General features: G+C 41.5%; 1 long non-coding RNA gene across 1 annotated transcript; it reads right to left on the bottom strand.

Moving 5' to 3' along the window:
- Positions 1-2,885: 2,885 nt before the first annotated feature.
- On the bottom strand, positions 2,886-5,897 carry LOC125109089 (uncharacterized). The gene is made up of 3 exons (XR_007130108.1): positions 5,809-5,897; positions 3,678-3,749; positions 2,886-3,185 (listed from the first exon to the last, which is right to left on the bottom strand). It is a non-coding gene; the product is annotated as an uncharacterized LOC125109089 (long non-coding RNA).
- Between the last annotated feature and the right edge of the window lie 297 nt (positions 5,898-6,194).

Below are 6,194 nucleotides of genomic sequence, written 5' to 3'. Positions count from 1 at the left end.
CTGCTGGTGACCCCACTTTTCTCTGTGTCTTGAAACGGCATCCCGAGCTAAGCGAGCATGGCTGCCTACGGTGCTCTTGCCTGATCCTTGACTTAAGTATCACTAAGATCTGGCCTGCTGGCTATCACAGGCTTCCCATGCCAGACAGGGATCTGCCAAGTGACCTGCTTCTCCAGTTGGATGAGACCTTGGAATTCCCCTGGACGGGACCTCCTAGGAAGGACAGGTTCTATGATATTGCTGTTGGATCACACCGACGTAGATAACCAACACTTCTCTCTCGTGGCACTGCTTACAAAGAACTTCTGAATCATTATCTCATTTGATCTTTACCTCAAAATCAAATGGTGAAGCTACTGATACAGCCTTGTGAGACCCAGAGAGACCCAAGTGATTCGTCTAGGGTCACACAGCCAGGGAGGGACACGGCAAGCTTCTGAGCTCTGGCCCCTGAACTCCAAGTCCAGGACGTGGCATAGAGTGGGCTCACGAAACATTTGTCCCTCTGTGACACTTACCATCAGCTAAACGGAAGTCACTGCTTCTCTCTGAGAAGGCCATCTCTCCAGGAGAGGGCGTGACCAGCCCCAGGTCCCTCAGCAAAGAGGAATTAAAGACAATGTCCTCTTATGACATCAATTTTTCAGATCTCAGAACTTTCTTGGCCTCTTTGGATTTTCCCTGCCATTTCAGCTGATGAGACTGCCCTTTTATGTAACACCTGCGTGAAAAAGAAAGGAATTCCCCCATTTTCCACAGATATCAGTTGGGCATCACTGTCACAAAATAATAGAAATGTTAGCAACCAGATTCACGTGAGGACCATGTGACCCGCACGAATTGTGTTTGACTCTCATAGCTCACTTCGTCCACCCTACGGTTTTCTGGGTGACAGAGGAAGCTTTTTCTTTTTAGAAAAGCTTTTTCTTTTTTTCTTTTTAGATAACAATGGGATTGGCAAAACTGGGAAGGAAGAGAAAACTTGGCATCCGGTTAGAGAAGACAGAGTGTAAACTAGAAAAAAGGAAAAAAGAAGAAAGAAAATGTGACTTGGCTGCATTATTTGTGGGGGCTCGACCTGGGAAAGGTTAAATGCCACAATTTTTCCATTTGTTTTACATTTTGATTCTGAAAAAGAAAGCTGGCTTTCCCCATTTTTTATTTTTAAAAACTTGTAAAAAGAAAAAAAAGAGAGAGAGAGAGGAACAATTAAAAAAAAACAAAACAACAAAAAACCTTTAAAACATGAGAGCCAAAGAAGCTACTCAAGAAACAAGTGACTAAGGGCATGAGGAATGAGGAGCATGCCTCCCTCTGGGAGGGGTTCTACCTGCGCGGAGCTTCACACACAGAAATCTTACCACCGAACACGTTCTCACATGTATGGTGGTGGTGAATGATTTGAAAGAAATCAAAGCCAGAACAAAGAAAAGTCTGGAGCATGTCTAATGATTTACCTCTGTAGAGCATTCTGAACAACCTAAAATCTGGGAGACATCTCTGAATTCCTTGCCTCTTGCACAACTCAGCTGGGAAGTAAGAACCACCACCGGTTTCCTCGGGAATGTCTCCAAAAGTCCCAGGAAGGTAAGAAATATCTAAACATGAGGGTTAGTTGAACTAGTCCTACTCACCAAGCTATGATCACGATCAAAAAGTCATCCTTCAAATTCAATAATTAACTTCTTACCCTTAACTATATTCTCAGAACACGCACACACACTCTCTCTCTCTCTCTTTCTCACACACACCCACCCACCCACACACACACCCTTCCCAACTACTGAGTCTAAAACTTTCCTAGTTCACTCCTACTCCCTTTCCTGGCTCAGCCTAAATGCCATTTCCTCCAGGCAACCTCCTCTGATTCCTCAGACACGGTCAGGGCCACCCATGAACTCTGATAATACCCTGAAGGCTTCTCAAGGGCACCCTTGACATTTCCTTTGTTCCCATCCCAGGGTGTTTTATCTGACCCCAGAGTGCAGAAATGGATGCCCTTCTGTGCTAACCCCTCCCCCTCAACTATGTTCTCTTGGGCTTGCAAGTGTCCTAGGTTGTTAAGTAGAAGCATCTCCAGAAGATTGTGGAGGCCATGGCCATCCCGGATGTGAGTGGGAGCCAAAGTGGGCATTGGAACCATGAGGAATTGGGGCTGGAGGCACTAAGTCTGTCAACATGGGTCTCTCAGTGGGCTTTCATGGTCACGCTTAGGTAGAGTGGAACCTCCAGAAGAATGAGCTGCCGCTGCAGGGATACATGAATCAGGATAAGGGGCAGCCAAAGGGGAAGCCATCCAGCCTGAGCAGTGGGGCCCCACCCCGTTTTCCTGGATGGCATCCACTCTAGGGTAGCGGGACTCACCAGAGTGAACTTTATCAACCCGGGCAAGAGGAACCCTAAGCAATATTTAATCTGACTTTGGAAAAGTAAAGGGGTCTTTTATCTAAATTCATAACCATTATACTCATATTATAATTATAATTACATAAAGACTTCCAAAACTGTCAGTTTTATGTCTCCCTTCCCCTGTTGGAAACTTACATACCTAGCACAGTCTGCAATGTGGTTGACTCTCAACAAATATTCACTCCACGGAAAAATGAATTAATCTTTGAAAAATTCCTTGCTCTTCTGATAATAACAAACACTCTTATTGGAAAGTTCTACCAAGGCAAAATCATAAAGTTTCCACCACCCAACATGATTTTGAGAAGTCTACATTCAGCCCTGCAAGTCTAAAATGACAAATATTGAAAAGAGGTTTTTTGGAGTTTGGGTATTTTTTTTTAAGGTAAGAAGAATAAAGACAATTTTACTAAGAGTGGGCCTCAGCCCCTTTGCATTCGGTATGTTTATCAAGGGCTCACCTTCTACCTCTGATGGGTCCTGCCAGACTACCCCTTTCTCTTATGTTCTTCCAGCTTTCTATCACATGATCAGATGTCTATAAAAGGATAAACCCAAGAAGGAGACTTGAGAAGCAAGCAACAGACAGTGGAGTTTTCACTTTGCAGAAAACATACTGCGTGGAGGTCTCCATTCTATGAGGTTTCAACTGATGGGAAAGGCCATGGTCCAGTGGTTAGAAAAGTATCTCCTGGGAAAGGAGAGGTAGGAAAGGGGGGTCTCTTCATGCTGTAATCAGTGCAGCGACATCTGATGTGTATAGACAAAATCCGTTCCTGTAAAAACAGCTCAGGAAACGTGACATGATAACAACATTCTCTGAGGTCTGGACTCTATTTCTTCACGCCATTCATGCCAACCAAAACCAAACAGTCTTATTTCACAGATTCCTGGAAACTTGCTTCTCTCCCTGATGACACACATATAAAAATAGGTAGCCACAAAGAAATGACTTCTAGCTTTAAATGTCATTTAGCTAGCAGTGTATGAGTCTCTCTCAACTTTTTTATTTTTTTAGTGACGTTTATGAAAACAAAGAGGAAGGCAAGAACTCAAAAAAATACTAGAAACTTGGACCCAATCAATGGCTTAACTAGATTTAGGAAGAATTTCTATTAATTCTAAAGTGGAAGACATTGGATCAGTATAAACCTATCCAGGTAGAATCTCATGCAATAGAGGTCGATAGGAAACCAATTGCCCTACTTTTTGTTAGAGACACAGAGATCCAAAGTCTACACCAAGTAGTACATGAGGTGGATACTCACGTGCCATGGAAGGGCTGCTTTCTGAGATGCTGATACCACATATATTTGGAAGTAGCTCCTCCCAGGAAGTAACTGGTCAGGAAGTGTGTGGGGGAGGGGTGGGAGGAAGGAGAAACAGCAATTTTGTATTATATCCTGGGAGGTGCAATATTTACAAGTGAAGCACTACGGGCAGGGGTGGGGCAGGAAGATCACTAATAGCAGTATACACCATCCACTGTGAGTTTGCAGATGACTCCTTGGGCCAGAGGAATAGAGAGTTGGGTGGAGGAAGGTGCTACCTCAGGAGAAAGGAACCGTGTTAGCTGCTTGCCTGCTAGAAGCTGAAATTGGGTCTGGACACTGTGCACAGAAGCTTGTACTCCAAGTCTGAAAAGGAGATGCTCATCGCACAGTGTACTGAGTGTGTGGCCAAGGGCAACACACTTGGGCTCACTGATGACCAACATGGAGTCCAGAAAGCCCGTCTTGGTTCAACATGAGAGAGAAAAAAAAATCCAACTGTTTATACCTGAAAATGGGGCATACGTAAAGAATCCTACAGATTAAGGAAAAGTAGATAGAATTCTGAAGATTCTTGGAAACAATCTCTGGTAGAACCAGAAGAAAATTTCAGGAAGATTACAACTTCAATAAAATCCAAGAAGATGTCGAATTTATTAGGGTGATCACTTTAGTTTATCCTATTTAGAGTGGAAGTGGGGGACTATTCATAATTACATCAGTTACAGGACAGCAACTCTCTTAAAAAGAGATAAAAACTTCTAAATAAAATTTTAGCATACAGAACCCAGAAAATGCATTTTTAAAAGACATTACATCATGACAAATTGGGATTTATTCTAGGAATGTAAGTTTGATTTAGCATTGCAAAAAACAATGTAATTACATGAATTACATGTATTAACAGAAAAGAGAAAAAAATGATTGTTTTGACAGATGAAGAAAAACAACTTGGTAAAATTGAACATGGATTAATGATAAAATTCTCAGCAAACTGAGAATAGAAGAGAACGTTTTTAATCTGGTTAAAGTGCATCTCAGAAAACTTATAGCTTCTATTATAACTAATGGTGAAATAAATGTTTTCCCTGTGAAATTGAAAACATGGCAGGGATGTCCACTGTCACCATTTCTATTCAACATAGTCCCTGAAGTCTAGAGGGCAAGGGTGGAGTGTACAGCTTGGAAAAAAGCAAAATTTATTTGTAGATGGCATGATTACATATGTATAACATTCAATATAATGTACAATTAGAATTAATAAGTGACTTTCAACAAGAATGCAGAATATAAGATCAATATAAAAATCAGTTAATATAAAAATCAGTTTATTTCTAGGTACTAACAATACATAATTTAAAATGAACCTTGGAACCCTGAAAAAATAAAGTAAAATTTTTTAAAAAATGAAGTAAAATTGGGTGCCTGGGTGGTTCAGTTGGTTAAGTGTCAGACTCTTGATTTTGGCTCAGGTCATGATCTCATTGTCATGAGGTCAAGTCCCGTGTTGGACTTCAGCCTAAGTGTGGAGCCTGCTTAAGATTCCCTCTCTCCCTCTCCATCTGCCCTTTCCCACACCATCTCCCACTTGCAAAAGTGAAGTAAAATTAATATGCACAATAGCATAATTATCAAACACTTAGATAGAAATAAGTGTAACAGAAGATGTCCAAGATCTCTCCACTGAAAACTACAAAATACTGAAAAGTAAAAATAAATAAATAAATTAATTAATTAAAGACCAAAATTAATGGAGAAATATACCACGTTCACAGGTCAAAACACACAATAGTGTTTAGATATCAGTTCTCTCCAAAGCAAAATCCCAAAGCAAATCTTACACAGTCTCCTACAGTGTGACTTTGCTACTGCCCCATGAGTACATGGAGTCTAATTTCTCTTTCTTTGACTCTAGATGGGTTTGTAGGCTGCACGACTCTCTAAGCAGATCAGAAGTGGCAATGCAACTTCGACCTGGATTATTGGGATACTTACTCTTTCAGATTTCAGTTGCCATGTAAGCATTCCAGCGGCAAGGAGTGCCCTGCTGTGAGGCCCAAACTAGCCTATGTCAAGATATCACACAGAGAGGCCCTTTGATTATGTGAAGCAAAGACTGGGTGACTACCTGCTCAGCTCCCCTGTGGCTCCGGGTCCCAGGTGTCTGAGCTCATATCCAACTACAACTGCATGGAATCCCAGAAGCATAGAGCTAAGTCCTTCCTGCGTTCCTGGCCCCCAGGAGTAAAAGGAAATAATAAAATAATTGTTTTATGTCCTACATTTAAAAAAAAAACATTTTATTGAGGTATGATTGACACATAAAAAGCTGTGCATATTTAAAGTATACAGCTTGAGTTTGGGCATAAGTACAAACCATAAGACCATCGTCATCATCAGGGCCACAGACATGTCCACCATCTCCTAAGGTTTTCTCCCATGTCCTTTATGGTGATGGTGATGGTGATTGATGATGATGATGTGTGTATGTGGTAAGAACACTTAATAGAAGAC

The sequence above is a fragment of the Lutra lutra genome, chromosome 9, assembly GCF_902655055.1.
Source record: "Lutra lutra chromosome 9, mLutLut1.2, whole genome shotgun sequence".
In the NCBI taxonomy this organism is placed as follows: Eukaryota; Metazoa; Chordata; class Mammalia; order Carnivora; family Mustelidae; genus Lutra; species Lutra lutra.
The sequence above is the reverse complement of the archived record's forward strand: the minus strand, read 5'-3'. Positions and strand labels throughout refer to the sequence as shown.